This window comes from Hordeum vulgare, chromosome 7H, assembly GCF_904849725.1.
Source record: "Hordeum vulgare subsp. vulgare chromosome 7H, MorexV3_pseudomolecules_assembly, whole genome shotgun sequence".
NCBI lineage: Eukaryota > Viridiplantae > Streptophyta > Magnoliopsida > Poales > Poaceae > Hordeum > Hordeum vulgare.
Genome location: NC_058524.1, coordinates 461905068 through 461923929, shown reverse-complemented (window position 1 = coordinate 461923929; position 18862 = coordinate 461905068).

Sequence of the window (18862 nt, the reverse complement as noted above, 5' to 3'; positions counted from 1 at the left end):
AAGTGAATAGTGGCATAGAACTCGTGAATGAGCTGCACATCAAAGGGACAGTTGAGAGTCAGGAGCTTGAGTACGTCAAATTCTTCACATAGAGTATATGCCTCTCCAAAGTAATCCATGTTGTTCTTCCAGTGCTCAATGTCAATTGTCCATTGCTTGGCAAACTTGTTCTTGTGATGTTCATAGAGCTCATGCATGATCCGCATCTGAAGCGCATTCTGGGACTGAGGGGTGGTCGAGGTGGGAGCAATGGGGACCTCATAAGGATTCTGAAAACGAACCCACTCCCAATCAGTTTGCTTCCAAAAGTGCACAGGCTTGGCAAATTTTTGCTTCGCGGCCAAGGACTTTGCACGGCGAGAGGGATTGGTAGGAATCACAACTTCCTCTTCCTCAGGGTCATCAACGAGCCTACACCTGTGAGCATGTTTCTTGGTGTTCTTCCAAGGACCGGAACGAGAGCCCGAGCCACCTGGAGACACACACTAGAGAAGCATACAAAAATAAACCCACAAAATATGAGAGGATTGTACGCAAAAGAAGAATAAATCGGTATGCACTGAAGAACTAAGAATCTGTGGTGGAGGAACCAGGCTGGCTGGTTGAACCGGTCACCCGAGTGGTTGTACCGTAGTAGCGCTTGTACCGCTGAAGTGGGGGAGGCCGGTTCATCCGGATCTGAGACCTACCCCATTGATTCTAGTTGCTGCTCAACATATCTAATAAGAAGTACATATAGGACCTCCTCCTATCAATAGTTTTGACCAAAAACGCGGGATCCTAGCAATGCCCTACGAAAAGAGGATTCAAAGGAGAGAATCCAAGATGAAGAGGAGAAGAGGGCATTACCAGTATCCATGGGAGGAGGTCAGGGGAGGAAGGGCCTGCACGGAGCGGATCCGAGGGGAGGCAGCAGATCCGGGGCGCCAGCTGCACTTCGGCATGGTGGTGACAGTGGGTGGAGATTAGGGCATCGAGGGGGGAGTTGGGCATGAAGGGGGAAACTGGGTACCCCTTCGGCCTGGCCCTCCCTAGAGGCGTCGGTTGCCACGACCGGTTGTACGGCTCCGAAGAGCAGTTGTACCGGCCTGGAATAGACTGGAGATTAGAGGTTCAACCACATAAATGGACAAGTTGTTCTGCGGGAGCGAGACAACTGATGATGAGCGGTTGTACCGCGGTAACCACTGGTTGTACCGCCCTGCCATAGCCACCACCACTAAGGATTCAATGCGTACAATTGGATATGAGAGGGTTTCGAGGTGAGGAGAGCTTGGGACAGAGATCAGTCAAGGGAGTATGGTGGGGTAAGCTCCAAGGTGAAGGAGAAGAAACACAAAAAATACAAATCGTGAAGGATACCCACACCTAAGACTTAAGCAAACAAGAAGTGCAAATAAGGACCAAAAAAAAGATGCACCTTTAAGAAACACCAAAGTCAAATAAATCACTAGGAGGGGGCGGTGGCCGAGGCCACCTATACTTGAGTCGACTGGTATCGCACCGCGAAGATTTTAACCTTGGGCCCAGGACAAAAACTCGTCTTTGAGACACAAATACCATCAAAAATGGCGAATGCAAAATATTTGATTGTTTTATGCATAATAGGAGGAGGGACAGTTCATTGAGAGAACTACACTCCCCTATATTCATGCCTACATCTAAACATAATAGAATGATGAGAGTGTTTGGATGTGTCTAATTTCAATGTACATTGCTCAAATCAATGATATTTAGCTCATGCCTTAACTCGCGAAAGCTTGCTTCATTCAAAGGCTTCGTGAAAATATCTCCAAGTTGATCGTTAGTGTTCAGATAAATGAGATCAATTTCCCCACGTTTGATATGCTCCCGGATGAAATGGTGGTGAATACTGACATGCTTCGTATTGCAATTCTGAACAGGGTTGTTGAATATTGAGATAGCACTAATATTATCACAATACATAAACACTTTGTCACAAGTCACATCATAATCCTTTAAAGTTTTCCTCATCTAGAGCAACTGAGCACAACAACTCGTAGCAGCTACATATTCAACCTCGGTGGACGAGAGAGAAACACAATTTTGTTTCTTTGAAAACAAACTTACCAAAGAGCGACCAAAGAATTGGCAACCTCCAGAAGTTGACTTCCTATCCACACGGTCTCCCGCCCAATCTGAGTCCGCATATCCTATGAGATCAAATGAAGCACCTTTGGGATACCATAAGCGGAAGTTTGGGGTATGAGCCAAATATCGAATCGCTTGACTGCCACATAGTGGCTTTCCTTAGGTGTGGACTGAAATCGCGAACAAATTCCCACACTCAACATAATATCCGGTCTAGATGCACAAATGTAAAGGAGAGAAGCGATCATAGAGCGATATACCTTTTGATCCACAACATTACCATTGAGATCAAGGTCAAGATGGCAGTTGAGAGGAATGGGAGTGTTAGCCTTGGCCGGTTTGAGATCATCCGTCTTGAAACTTTTGAGCATGTCTTGAGTATATTTTGCTTGATTGATGAAGGTTCCTTGACTTCGTTGCTTGACTTCTAATCCAAGAAAAAACTTCAACTCTCCCATCATAGACATCTCAAACTCTTTAGTCATTAGTGCAGCAAATTCTTCATTGAAAGCTTTGTTAGGAGAACCGAAGATAATATTATCAACATATAATTGGCATCTGAACAAGCTCCCCTTGACCTTCTTATTAAAAAAGATTGGGGTCAATTTTCCCAACTTCAAATCCACGGTCATGTAACATCTCGGTAAGGTGCTCATACCACGCACGTGGGGCTTGTTTAAGGCCATAGAGTGCCTTATCGAGAACATACACATGATTAGGTAATTTGGGATCCTCGAACCCCAGGGGTTGCTTGACATAAACCAACTCCTTAAGGGCACCATTAAGAAATGCACTCTTCACATCCATTTGGTACAATTTGAGGTTATGATGAGAAGCAAATGCAAGCAACATGTGAATATATTCAAGGTGAGCAACAGGAGCAAAGGTTTCACCATAGTCGATGCCCTCGACTTGGAAGTAGCCTTGTGCCACCAATCTTGCCTTGTTCCGAGTGACGAGACAGTTTGCATCTTCTTGTTCTTAAAGATCCACTTTGTCCCAATTAAATTGTGGTTCTCCTTTGGTCTTGGCACCAGTCGCCACACTTTGTTGCGCTCGAAGTTGTTGAGTTCTTCATGCATGGATTCAACCCAATCCATGTCTTCGAGAGCCTCTTGTACCTTTAGTGGTTCAATGAAAGAAACAAACGCATGATGGGCACTAAAGTTTGATATTTGACGACGTGTGGTTACCCTTCTCTGTAAGCCGTCGTAGACATTCTCCAGCATATGAGAATTATTTTTGAGCATTTTGGCAGTCTTGGCAGCACGTCTTTCTTGAATCTCCTCACGGGTAATATGACGAGCCTATTTAAGACTTTTACCGCCTTTTTGAGTTTGCCCTTGATCTTGATCTTGATTTTGTTCTTGCGCTTGCCTGATCTTGAACTTGGTATTGATCTTGAGCATCCTCAGAGGGGTGAGCTAGATCAAGGACATTATTTGGTGCAGGGCCATTCTGAGGTTGATCTTCTCCTTGTTCGGGATCACGGGGATGCGGGCCTTCAGAGTGTTCTTCGGAAGCGTGTGGGTCTTGCGTCAGTGATGGTTCCACATGAGTGAAACATTGTCCTTCTCGTTCAGCCACAAGGGGTTCCTCAACGGGCAGGAAGTATCCTACGCCTATGCTTCTTATGGCTTTGGGAGGAATTTCATTAACTATATGACAAATACCACATTGCTCCAATTGGGAGCCATTATTTTCATCAAAATGCACATTACACGTCTCCTCATTGAGTCATGGGGACTTGTTGAGGACACACTAAGCATGAGAGTTTGTATCATAACCAACAAATATGCCCTCTTGTGATCTAGGTTCAAATTTATACAACCGAGCACCTTTCTTAAGAATGAAACACTTACAACCAAACACCCAGAAGTAATTGAGTTTACGTTTGTTGCCGGTAATAACTTCATATGGATTCTTGTTCAAGCCTTTGCGAAGGTAGAGCCGATTGGATGAATGACATGCGGTGTTGATGGCTTCAGCCCAAAAGTTATACGGAGATTTAAACTCCGCCATCATGGTTCTTGCTGCATCCATCAACGTCGGGTTCTTCCTTTTGTCCACACCATTTTGTTGAGGAGTGTAAGGTCCACAATATTGATGCTTGATTCCTTCATTGCTCAGAAATTCATTTAGGGTGTAATTCTTGAACTCGGTGCCGTTGTCACTTCTAATCATCAATATATTTGCATTATGTTGGTGTTGACCTTCATTAGCAAAGTCGATGACGGTTTGTTGAGTCTCACTCTTTCTCTTGAAAAAGTATACCCACGTATATCTTGAGTAATCATCCACTATCACCAAACAATATTTTCTCCCCCCAAGACTATCATAGGATGGAGGACCAAAGAGATCCATGTGGAGGAGCTCCAAGGTCTTTTTTGTGTAGATGATAGTCGTGGGGCGGTGAGCTGTCTCATGAATCTTTCCTTCAATACACGCACTGCAAGCACGATCTCTGGCGAAACTCACATTTGTTAGTCCAAGAACGTGATCTCCCTTGAAGAGACTTTGCAAAGATCTCATATTGACATGGGCTAGCCGGCGATGCCAAAGCCATCCCACATCAACTTTAGCCATTAGGCAAGCCGCGGCCTTAGTGGGTCGCTCCGAAAAGTTAAACACATAGAGACCATTCTCGACATGCCCAACAAAGGGTACATTAAGAGTCTTACTCCACAAAGGGGCAACAGAGTCAATGCCAAAGAAGGTACTAAATCCCATAAGTGCAAGTTGATGAACGAAAAGTAAATTGTATGTGAGGGTCTCAACAAGCATAACCTTTTCAGTGGTAAGTTCCGGAGAAATTACCACCTTGTCGAGACCCAATACCTTTGAAATCGCATCATCGGCAAAGGAGACTTAGGTGGCAATGGATGGGTCGGGATGAACGTCCACCACCAAGTCCTTGCTTCCGGTCATATGATTTGTTGCTCCACTATCAAGCAACCAGGACACAACCCACCGGAAGCAAACTCCTGCATAAGATCAATGCTTGGATTTAGGTACCCATTCTTTAATGGGTCCTCTCAGGTTAGTAACAAGGGTCTTAGGAACCCAAATAGACCATTCAATGTACTCATCATAAGAACCAACAAACTTAGCAAAAACATTCCCATCACTGGCAGGACACAAAACATAAGGGGAGTTAAAGCCGCATGTTGTGTTGGGTAGAGGGGTATTGCCCTTCATGGCATTACCACCCTTATATTGGTACTTTTTCTTCTCATGGGTACCCTCCCCAGATTTAACGAAGGTTTCCATAAGTTGGGGAGGTTGCTTGGTCTTCTTCTTCTTGTTCTTCTTGGACTTGGGTGCAAACCCAATTCCTTCCTTTGCAACCACTTCCCTTTGACTGCTCAAAAGGTCATTAAGATTCTTTTCACCTTGCATGCATGTCGCAAGGCCTTTCTCAAGCTGCTCTTTTAATTTGGTGTTCTCCTCCACAAGATGTGCATGCTCACAACATGGGTTAGTAGCATGGACATTATCAATTAAAACAAATGGAGAGCACGTGGATATTTCCTTAGTGAGTTTTACTTGGAGTTGAGCATGAGACTCTTTTAAAGAGGCATGAGCACTCTTCGAGGCCTTGTGAGCCTTGTCATGGGTTGCAAGCTCTTCCTTGAGTCTAACATGGCCAAGCCCAAGTGCACCCTTTTTGGATTGAAGCAAACGGGTAAGAACAAGAGCATGATCAAGATCTTTCTTTAACTTAGCAAGGTCATTGTTATGTGACTCATCAAGAGTCAAACGAAGTCCTTACTCTTCTTCAAGAGCAATAGAAAGATCCGCAATCTCATCGGCATAGTCACGACTATGACCTTGTAAAGTAGAGATGGTTTCTCCACGAGATTCAATGAGGTAATTAGCCTCTCTGAGTTGTTCCAAGAGAGCAACAAAATGCTTCTTGGATTTACCCTTGAGTTTTCTCATGGATTTACCTAAGGATTTTTCCTCCTCCTCTACCTCTTCCTTCTCATCTCCGCTATCCATGGTAGCGGAAATGGTAGCTTTTATGTTGGTAGTTTGAGCATTAGAGGTTACCTTGTTGGATGCCTTGGCCATCAGGCACTTGGCAATGCAGTTCTCGTTGGGGGGCTTGAAGAGAGACACCTTGCTTGGAGAAGAGGATGCAATGGCCACCGTGGCCATTCCCATCGCTTCACCACTTGTCGCGTCGTCATAATCCTCATCGGGGAGGTACTCTTCTTGAGCCACCAACACCTTCTGGGGCATCTTCTTGGGGAAGTTGTTCTTGTTTGGGAAGAACTTGGTCTTGTGTTTGCGAATGAGCTTGCCACCATTGCCTTCCCTCTGCTCATAGGGACAATCAGCCACAAAGTGACTCACATTGCCACAATTGTAGCAAGTTCTCACGCGTTGATTTCGCTTGGACCCATTTGAGTTGTTCTTGGAGAAGGAGGGCCTTGAGTTTTTTTGTTTCCCAAAAACTGCCTTGATGCAATAGCCATGTGCTCATGGTAAGCATACTTGGTGTCTTCAGGACAAGTTTCTTCTTCTCTTCCCCATCTTCCTCCAAATCATCCTTGGCATTCAAAGCAAGGGTGGGGGAGTCTTTTCTTGACCGCTGAACCTGGGCTAGAGCATTGTGAGCGGTCTTGTTCAATATGTTCATGGCAATAAACTCATCCAACATATCACTTGAGGACAAGGAATGAAAGTCTGGTCTTTGACAGATGACGCAGAACGTGGACTGTTGAAAGGCATGATGGCCTTGAGAAACTTACGCTTAATCCAAGTGTCATCCACATCTTTTCTTCCATGATCCTGAAGAGCAACAACAAGAGTTGTAACTCTTCAATATAGTTCAGGAGGGTCCTCATCCTCGGTCATGGCAAATTCATCGGCCTCATCAAGAACCACTTCATAGTTGGACCTTTGAATTCTAGAGCTTCCCTTGTACATGGAGATGATGTGTCCCAACAATCTTTGGCACGAGTGTAGGGACGCAAGTGAGGAAGGTCTTCAACAGGTACTGCTGCTTGAAGAATGAACAAGGCAGAGTGATTGAGCTGATTGTCGGCCTCTTCTCTTGGCGTGAGGTTTCATGGATCATGCGGGTAATACCCCTGCCCAATGATTCTTCAAAGTTGTGTTGAGTTATGGTTCAAATGAGACTTGATACGAAAAAACCATTTAGCAAAATCATTCTTAACAAGCTTTGGTGGAGGACCTATATTAATAATATGTGGTGGGTGGACCAGTCGTGCATAGACCATGGGAGGAGGAACTGAGGAAAAGGCATTTGCCCCACTCGTTCCTTGAGGCATTTTATCTTCTTCACTACTAGCATTTTCCTTTTCGGAAATGGCCCTCGTATCCGAAGTTGTGGGATTAGCCACCAACAACGGGTCGGTAGGCGGTTTGTAAATATCAAGGAAATCCTTAAGCATGTTCTTGACTTCGATAGCCACTGAGGATTTAAATGTGGACATGACCTCATTTAATTCCTCTCGGGTGACCGAGTTCACAACAGCTCCCTCGGGCACATCCTCAACCCGGTCCCCGTCGTCAACCATACTCTTTGGATGGTGAAACCCTTAATAAAGAGACGAGGCTCTGATACCAATTGAAAGGATTGATACGATTGACTAGAGGGGGGTGAATAGGCAACTAACAAATTTTAAACTTTTCTTTACACAAATTAGGTTTAGCAACAAATAGGTTGTCTAGATATGCAACTAGGTGAGCAACCTATATGATGCTAACGACAACAACAATAAGCAAGAAGTAAAGGTAAGAAATAACCACAAGTGGAAGCAAAGAAGACGAGGATGTGTTTCCTAAGTTCCTTCCCTTTGAGGGGAAGTACGTCTCCGTTGAAGTGGTGTGGAGACACAACGCTCCCCAAGATACCACTAAGGCAAACGTATTCTCCTCACGCCCTCAGACAATGCAAAGTGTCGTGATTCCACTAAGTGATGCCCTTGAAGGTGGCAACTGGACCTTTATGAACAAGGTTGGGGCTCTCTCCACAACTCAATTGGAGGCTCCCAACGAAACCACAGAGCTTCACCACAATGGAATGTGGCTCGGAGGTGACCTCTTCCGTCTAGGGTGCTCAAACACCCAAGAGTAACAAAATCCACACAAGAACTTGGGGGGAATCAATTTTCCTTTGGTGGAAGGGTAGATCTAGATCTCCTCCTTCAATCCCTAGCAAGACAACAAGTTTGGGTGGCTAGGGAGAGAGATCAGGCAAGAAAGCTTGGAGTGCATCAATGGTGGAGAGAGAGAGACGTAAGAGATAAGAGGGAGGAGGAAGAAACCCCTCCTTATGTATCCCCCTCACTTTCTAACCGTTACAATCGTTTTTACACGGCGGCGGTATAACCGGTTGCCAGGGTGGTACAAACGGTCTGCCTAATTTACCGGAACAACCGCTCACCCACCGCCCAACAACCGGTCCTAAACAGAGAGTTGGCCCGAGGTTCCACCTGCCACAGCTGCTGGCCGTGGCTAAGTCCCAAGCAGTACAACCGCTTGGAACACCGGTATTACCGACTATACTAATATAGAGGTACAACCGGGCCACCACCGCCCAATTACCGCAGCAAAATAGAGCCGTGTCCGGTTGTGGACCGGTGATGGGCGGTACAACCGCCCAGGGGTTGAGCGAAACAACCGCCCTAGGTAGCGGTACAACCGGTGAGTTAGAAAGCAGAGGCCTCTCTCTCAATGATGTGATGGAACAAGATGGGCGCAAAAGTGTGTGAGAAGAATTGATTCACCCATAGACTTCCAATGTGGATTCCCTCTTAATAGTACGGGATCTCTACAACCAAAGAGAATAAATACGTAGGGAACACGCCTTCGATCTTTTCCATTTGGAGGGAATACCTAACCGTCTTGTGTTTTACCTATGATACCTGCATACTTGACACCCGGTTAGATAACATAGTGAGTTGTCATCATCACCAAAACACTTAAGCTGAAGAATGCCCTTACATAAGTGCTCGGTGAACTTCTTCGGGACTCCCGACATGTCCTTTGGGTACATGCAAAGATATCCTGATTCTCACAGAGGAAGTCGACGAGCTCGCTTTCCTATTTATCACTGAGGCCGACCCCCACCAAGACATACTTGCCGGTGGGGTCAGTCGGGTCCATGGGGACCCTCTTGGTATCCTTGCTGGTGGCCGGCTGGAACTGAGCCTCCACAGTCGGCTGCTTCAGCTTGGGCTCGGCCATGGCCACCGGCTCGCGGGCGAGGGCCACGAGTCGGTCGATCTTTCGCCGCTCTTTGGCGATGACGAGGGACTCGGCCAGCTTGGAGTCAGCCACAACCCACTCGGATGATTTCTTGTAGTTGTCGGTGATGGTGATGATACCGTGCGGACCCGACAACTTCATCTTGAGGTAGGCGTAGTGCGGGACTGTCATGAATTTGGCCAGGGCAGGTCGGCCCAAGATGGCCTAGTAGGAGCTCGAGAGGTTGACGACCTCAAACCAGATCGGCTCGTGGCGGAAGTTCTTCGACGAGCCGCATCGCACGTCCAGACGGACCTTGTCGATCGAGGACCAAGAGTGACCGGGAACGATGCCGTGGAACACCATCCAAGTCAGCTAGAGCTTAGACTCCAGAATGTCGAGTTTCTCCATGGTGTCACGGTAGAGGGTGTTGATGCTCCTACCGCCATCGACGAGCACCCACGGAAAGCGGCATATGTTGGAAATATGCCCTAGAGGCAATAATAAAATGGTTATTATTATATTTCCTTGTTCATGATAATTTTCTATTGTTCATGCTATAATTTTATTAACGGAAAACCGTAATACATGTGTGAATACATAGACCACACCATGTCCCTAGTGAGCCTCTAGTTGACTAGCTCGTTGATCAATAGATGGTCATGGTTTCCTGTCCATGGACATTGGATGTCGTTGATAACGGGATCACATTATTAGGAGAATGATGTGATGGACAAGACACAATCCTAAGCATAGCACAAGATCGTGTAGTTCGTCTTCTACAGTTTTTCTAATGTCAAGTACCATTTCCTTAGACCATGAGATCGTGCAACTCCCGGATACCGTAGGAATGCTTTGGGTATATCAAACGTCACAATGTTACTGGGTGACTATAAAGCTGCACTACGGGTATCTCCGAAAGTGTCTGTTGGATTTGTATGAATCGAGACTGGGATTTGTCACTCCGTGTGACGGAGAGATATCTTTGGGCCCACTAGGTAATACATCATCATAATGAGCTCAATGTGACTAAGGAGTTAGCCACGGGATCATGTGTTACGGAACGAGTAAAGAGACTTGCTGGTAACAAGATTGAACAAGGTATAGGGATACCGACACTCGAATCTCGGGCAAGTATCATACCGATAGACAAAGGGAATTGTATATGGCATTAAATGAATCCCCGACATCATGGTTCATCCGATGAGATCATCATGGAACATGTGGGAGCCAATATGGGTATCTAGATCCCGTTGTTGGTTATTGGCCATAGGGTCCCGAACCCATAGGGTCTACACACTTAAGGTTCGGCGACGCTAGAGTTGTAATGGGAATTGTATGTGGTTAGCGAAAGTTGTTCGGAGTCCCAGATGAGATCCCGGACATCACGAGGAGTTACGAAATAGTACGGAGATGAAGATTTATATATGGGAAGGCCAGTTTCGGTGACCGGAAAGGTTTCGGGGTTTATCGGTATTCTACCGTAACCACCGAAAGGGTTCCGGGGGTCCACCGGGAGGGACCACCTGTCCCTGAGGGCCATGTGGTGCGAAGGTGGGTGGGAACCAGCTCCCTGGTGGGCTGGTGCGCACCACCCAAGGGCCCAAGGCGCCTAGGGCTGAGAACCCTAGGGCATGGGGGCTCCTCCCACCGACTTGGGAGGCAAGCCACCCCCCACCCTTGGCCGCCGCCGCCCCCTCTAGAGGGATCTAGGGTGGCCAGGCCCCTCTTCCCTTCCCCCTATAAATAGAGGAGGGTGAGAGGGCTGCGGCACACCTGAGCCCTCTCCACTTGGCGCAGCCCTACCCCCCTACACATCCTCCTCCATTGAGCTTAGCGAAGCTCTGCCGGACAACCACGAGCTCGACCGCCAGCATGCCGTCGTGTTGCCGGAGCTCTCCCTAAACTTCTCCTTCCCCCTTGCTGGATCAAGAAGGAGGAGACGTCCCCGGGCTGTACGTGTGTTGAACGGGGAGGCGTTGTTCGTTCGGTGCTTGCATTGGATCTTCCGTGATTTGAATCGTTGCGAGTACGACTCCATCAACCGCGTTCTTTGCAACACTTCCACTTAGCGATCTTCAACAGTATGAAGATGCACTCCCTCTATCTCGTTGCTAGCATCTTCTAGATTGATCTTGGTGACACGTAGGAATTTTTTGAATTATTACTACGTTCCCCAACGGTGGCATCATGAGCTAGGTCTATGCGTAGATTCTATGCACGAGTAGAACACAAGTAAGTTGTGGGCGATGATTTGGTCAATTTGCTTACCCTTACTAGTCCTATCTTGATTCAGTGACATTGTGGGACGAAGCGGCCCAGACCGACTTTACACGTACGCTTACGTGAGACTGGTTCCACCGCCTGACATGCACTTGTTCCATAAAGTGGCTAGCGAGTGTGTGTCTCTCCCACTTTATTCGGATCGGATTCGATGAAGAGGGTCCTTACGAAGCGTAAATAGCAATTGACATATCACTGTTGTGGCTGTAACATAGGTGAGAAACGTTCTTGCTAGAAACCCATAACAGCCATGTAAAACTTGCAACAAAAATTAGAGGACGTCTAACTTGTTTTTGCAGGGTATGCTATGTGATGTGATATGGCCAAAAGGATGTGATGAAATATATGTGATATATGAGATTGACCATGTTCTTGTAATAGGAATCACGACTTGCATGTCGATGAGTATGACAACCGGCAGGAGCCATAGGAGTTGTCTTAATTTATTGTATGACCTGCGTGTCAATCAAAAACGCCACTTGATTACTTTACTTTATTGCTAACCGTTAGCCATAGTAGTAGAAGTAATAGTTGACGAAACAACTTCATGAAGACACGATGATGGATATTATGGTGTCGTGCTGGTGACGATGGTGATCATGACGCGCCTCGAAGATGGAGATCAAAGGCGCAAGATGATATTGGCCATATCATGTCACTTTATGATTTGCATGTGTTGTTTATCATGTTTTTACATCTTATTTGCTTAGAACGACGGTAGTAAATAAGATGACCCCTCACTAAAATTTCAAGAAACGTGTTCCCCCTAAGTGTGCACTGTTGTGAAGGATCGTTGTTTCGAAGCACCACGTGATGATCGGGTGTGATAGACTCTAACGTTCGCATACAACGGGTGTAAGCCAGATTTACACACGCGAAACACTTAGGTTGAATTGACGAGCCTAGCATGTAGAGACATGGCCTCGGAACACGAGAGACTAAAAGGTCGAACATGAGTCGTATAGTTGATGCGATCAACCTGGGGATGTTCACCACTGATGACTAGTCCGTCTCACGTGATGATCGGACACGGCCTAGTCGATATGGATCATGTATCACTTAGATGACTAGAGGGATGTCTATATGAGTGGGAGTTCATTAAATAGTTTCATTAGATTAACTTAATTATCATGAACTTAGTCTAAAATTGTCTTTACAATCTATATTGTAGATCCAATGGCCCACGCTAATGTTGCCCTCAACTTCAACGCGTTCCTAGTGAAAACCAAGCTGAAAGACTATGGAAGAAACTATACGGATTGGGTCCGTAACTTGAGGCTCATCCTCATAGCTTCCAAGAAAATATATGTCCTTGATGCACCGCTAGGTGACGCACCAGAATTCCCAGCAACTCAAGACGTTATGAAGCGTGACAGTCGCGTAGTGATGATTACTCCCTGGTTCAGTGCGGCATGCTTTACAGCTTAGAACCGGGGCTCTAAAAGTGTTTTGAGCAACATGGAGCATATGAGATGTTCTAAGAGCTGAGAATGGTTTTACAAGCTCATGCCCGGGTCGAGGGATATGAAGTCTCCGACAAGTTCTTCAGTTGTAAGATGAAGGAAAATTGTTCTGTCAGCGAGCACATACTCAAAATGTCTGCGTTGCACAACTGCTTGTCTCAGTTGGGAGTTAATCTTCCAGATGACTCGGTTATTGACAAAATCCTCCAGTCGCTTCCACCTAGCTAAAAGAGCTTTGTGATGAACTACAATATGCAAGGGATGGAGAAGTCCATTCCTGAGTTATATTCGATGCTGAAATCAGCGGAGGTGGAAATCAAAAAGGAACATCAAGTGTTGATGGTGAATAAGACCACCAGTTTCAAGAAAGGCAAGGGTAAGAAGAACTTCAAGAAGGACGGCAAAGCAGTTGCCGTGCCCGGTAAATCAGTTGCCGAGAAGAAGCCCAAGAATGGTCCCAAGCCTGAGACTAAGTGCTATTATTGCAAGGGAACCGGTCACTGGAAGTGGAACTGCCCCAAGTACTTAGCGGATAAGAAGGCCGGCAACATCAAAGGTATATATGATATACATGTTATTGATGTGTACCTTACCAGCGCTCGTGGTAGCTCCTGGATATTTGATACCGGTGCAGTTGCTCACATTGATAACTCAAAAAAGGAGTTGCGGAATAAGAGGAGACTGGCGAAGGACGAGGTGACGATGCGCTTTGGGAATGGTTCCAAGGTTGATGTGATCGTCGTCGGCACGCTACCTCTACATCTACCTTAGGGATAAGTTTTAAACCTTAATAATTGTTATTTAATACCAGCTTTGAGCATGAACATTGTATATGGATCTCGTTTGATGCGAGATGGCTACTCATTTAAATCCGAGAATAATTGTTGTTCTATTTATATGAGGGATATGTTTTATGGTCATGCCCTACTGGTGAGTGGTTTATTATTATTGAATCTCGAACATGATGTTACACATATTCATAGTGTGAGTACCAAAAGATGTAAGGCTCGTAATGATAGTCCCACATACTTGTGGCACTGTGGCCTTGGTCATATCGGTATCAAATGCATGAAGAAACTCCATGCAAATGGACTTTTGGAGTCTCTTGATTATGAATCATTTGACACGTGCGGACCATGACTCATGGGCAAGATGACTAAGACTCCGTTCTCCGAAACAATGGGGCGAGCAACCAACTTGTTGGAGATAATACATACTGATGTATGCGGTCCAATGAGCGTTGAGGCTCGCGGTGACTATTGTTATGTTCTCACCCTCACTGATGACTTAAGCAGATATGCGTATGTCTACTTAATGAAACACAAGTCTGAGACCTTTGAAAGGTTCAAAGAATTTCAGAGTGAGGTAGAGAATCAACGTGACAAGAAAATAAAGTTCTTACGATCTGATCGTGGAGGAGAATATTTGAGTCACAAGTTTGGCACGCACTTAAGGAAATGTGGAATTGTTTCACAACTCACGCCGCCTGGCACACCTCGGCGTAACGGTGTGTCTGAACCTCGTAATCGCACTATATTGGATATGGTGCGATCTATGATGTCTCTTACTGATTTGCCGCTACCATTTTGGGGATATGCATTGGAAACTGCCGCATTCACTTTAAATAGGGCACCGTCTAAATCCTTTGAGACGACACCGTATGAATTATAGTTTGGGAAGAAACCTACGCTGTCGTTTCTAAAAGTTTGGGGATGCGATGCTTATGTCAAGAAACTTCAACCTAAAAGCTCGAACCCAAGTCAGAAAAGTGTGTCTTCATAGGATACCCTGAGAAAACCATTGGGTATACCTTCTATCTCAAATCCGAAGCCAAGATCTTTGTTGCCAAGAATGGATCCTTTCTAGAGAAAGAGTTTCTCTCGAAAGAAGTGAGTGGGAGGAAAGTAGAACTTGATGAGGTAATTGTACCCCCTCTCGAACCGGTGAGTAGCGCAGCGCGGGAAAATGTTTCTGTGGTGCATGCACCGACTAGAAAGGAAGTTAATGATGATGATCATGAAACTTCGAATCAAGTTACTACTAAACTTCGTAGGTCCACGAGGACACGTTCCGCACCAGAGTGGTGCGGCAACCCTGTCGTGGAAATCATGTTGTTAGACAACGGTGAACCTTCGAACTATGAAGAAGCGATGGCGGGCCCGGATTCCAACAAATAGCTTGAAGCCATGAAATCCGAGATAGGATCCATGTATGAGAACAAAGTATGGACTTTGGTGGACTTTCTCGATGATCGGCAAGCGATAGAAAATAAATGGATCTTTAAGAAGAAGACTGACGCGGATGGTAATGTGACCGTCTATAAGGCTCGGCTTGTCGCTAAGGGTTATCGACAAGTTCAAGGAGTTGACTATGATGAGTCTTTCTCACCCATAGCAATGTTGAAGTCCGTCCGAATCATGTTAGCAGTTGCCGCATTTTATGATTATGAGATCTAGCAAATGAACGTCAAAACGGCATTCCTTAACGGCTTTCTTAAGGAAGAATTGTATATGATGCAGCCGGAAGGTTTTTTCAATCCTAAAAATGCTGAAAAGGTATGCCAACTCCAGCGCTCCATCTATGGGCTCGTGCAAGCATCTCGGAGTTGGAACATTCGTTTTGATGAGGTGATCAAAGCGTTTGGGTTTGTACACACTTATGGAGAAGCCTGCATTTACAAAAAAAGTGAGTGGAAGCTATGTAGCATTTCTCATTTTATATGTGGATGACATATTGTTGATGGGAAATGATATAGAACTTTTGGAAAGCATAAATGCCTACTTGAATAAGTGGTTTTCAATGAAGGACCTTGGAGAAGCTGCTTACATATTAGGCATCAAGCTCTATAGAGATAGATCGATACTCCTCATTGGTCTTCACAAAGCACATACCTTGACAAGATATTGAAGAAGTTCAATATGTATAAGTCCAAGAAGGGGTTCTTCCTGTATTGCAAGGTGTTAGATTGAGCACAACTCAATGCCCGACCATGGCAGAAGATAGAGAAAAGATGAGTGTCGTCCCCTATGCTTCAGCCATAGGCTCTATTATGTATGCCATGTTGTGTACGAGACCTGATGTGAACCTTGCCATAAGTTTGGTAGGGAAGTACCAAAGTGATCCCATAATGGATCACCGGACAACGGTCAAGAATATCCTTAAGTACCTGAAAAGGACTAAAGATATGTTTCTCGTTTATGGAGGTGCCGAAGAGCTCGTCGTAAAGGGTTACGTCGATGCTAGCTTCGACACACATCCGGATGACTCCAAGTCACAAACCGGATAGGTATATATTTTGAATGGTGGGGCAGTCAGCTCGTGTAGTTGCAAGCAAAGCGTTGTGGCGTCATCTACATGTGAAGTGGAGTACATAGCTGCTTCGGAAGCAGCACAGGAAGGAGTCTGGATGAAGGAGTTCTTCACCAACCTAGGAGTGATTCCCAATGCGTCGGGCTCGATGACTCCCTTCTGTGACAACACTGGAGCTATTGCCATTGCCAAGGAGCCCAAGTTTCACAAGAAGACCAAGCACATCAAGCGCCGCTTCAACTCCATTCGTGGTTACATTCAGGATGGAGATATAGATATTTGTAAAGTACATACAGATCTGAATGTCGCAGATCCGTTGACTAAACCTCTTCCACGAGCGAAACATGATCAGCAACAGAACTCTATGGGTGTTCGATTCATCACAATGTAACTAGATTATTGACTCTAGTGCAAGTGGGAGACTGTTGGAAATATGCCCTAGAGGCAATAATAAAATGGTTATTATTATATTTCCTTGTTCATGATAATTATCTATTCTTCATGCTATAATTGTATTAACCGGAAACCGTAATACATGTGTGAATACATGGACCACATCATGTCCCTAGTGAGCCTCTAGTTGACTAGCTCGTTGATCAATAGATGGTCATGGTTTCCTGACCATGGACATTGGATGTCGTTGATAACGGGATCACATGATTAGGAGAATGATGTGATGGACAAGACCCAATCCTAAACATAGCACAAGATCATGTAGTTCGTCTGCTAGAGCTTTTCTAATGTCAAGTATCATTTCCTTAGACCATGAGATCGTGCAACTCCCGGATACCGTACGAATGCTTTGGGTGTATCAAGCGTCACAATGTAAGTGGATGACTACAAAGGTGCACTACAGGTATCTCCGAAAGTGTTTGTTGGGTTGGTACGAATCGAGACTCGGATTTGTCACTCCGTGTGATGGAGAGGTATCTCTGAGCCCACTCACTAATACATCATCATAATGAGCCCAATGTGACTAAGGAGTTAGCCACGGGATCATGTGTTACGAAACGAGTAAAGAGACTTGCCGGTAACGAGATTGAACAAGGTATAGGGATACCGACGATCGAATCTCGGGCAAGTATCATACCGACAGACAAAGGGAATTGTATACGGGTTAAGTGACTCCCCGACATCGTGGTTCATCCGAAGAGATCATCGTGGAACATGTGGGAGCCAATATGGGTATCCAGGTCACGTTGTTGGTTATTGGCCGGAGAGGTGTCTTGGTCATGTCGACATGGTTCCCGAACCCATAGGGTCTACACACTTAAGGTTCGGTGACGCTACAGTTGTAATGGGAATTGTATGTGCTTCCGAAAGTTCTTCCGAGTCCCGGATGAGATCCTGAACGTCATGAGGAGTTCCGAAATAGTCCGAAGGTGAAGATTTATATATGGGAAGTCTAGTTTCGTTTACCGGAAAGGTTTCGGGATTTATCGGTGTTCTACCGAGACCACCGAAAGGGTTTCGGGGGTCCACCGGTAGGGCCACGTGGTGCGAAGGTGGGTGGAACCAACTCCCTGGTGGGCAGGTGCGCACCACCCAAGGGCCCAAGGCACCTAGGGCTGAGAACCCTAGGGCGTGGGGGGGCTCCTCCCACCGACTTGGGAGGCAAGCCACCCCCTTGGCCGCTGTCGCCCCCTCTAGAGCGATCTAGGGTGGTCGGCCCCCAATTCCCTCCCCCCTATAAATAGAGGAGGGGTGAGCGGGCTGCGGCACACTTGAACCCTCTCCCCTTGGTGCAGCCCTACCCCCCTACACCTCCTCCTCCGTTGAGCTTAGCGAAGCTCTGCCGGACAACCACGAGCTCCACCGCCACCACGCCGTCGTGCTGCCGGAGCTCTCCCTCAACTTCTCCTTTCCCCTTGCTGGATCAAGAAGGAGGAGACGTCCCCGGGCTGTACGTGTGTTGAACGCGGAGGCATCGTTCGTTCGGTGCTTGGATCGATCTTCCGCGATTTGAATCACCGCGAGTACGACTCCATCTACCGCGTTCTTTGCAACGCTTCCGCTTAGCGATCTTCAGCGGTATGAAGATGCACTCCCTCTCTCTCTCGTTGCTAGCATCTCCTAGATTGATCTTGGTGACACGTAGAATTTTTTTGAATTATTACTACGTTCCCCAACAGCATATGCATCGTCGGGAGACAAAGGTGGGGTCGAGGACCAACGCTTAGCCACCTGGTGTCGGCATCACGGCCGGGTGATCCTCGTGGACCCAAATGATGGGCTTGTCCGACCAGTGCATGTACTGGGGGACCGACGGGACGATGGCACTGACCTCCAGCGCACGCTTGCGCTGGCTATGCTTGTCCTCGCCCTGAGTAGTGAAGATGACGTAGGTCGCGTCCTGCTAGGGGTAGTCGTCGCGGGCACGCGGCGGAGGGTGTGGCGCAGGCGGCAGAGCGTCACCCCACGCGATCTTGGTGAATCAGCTGAATTCGCGGGCTGTGTCCATTGCTGGCTTGGAC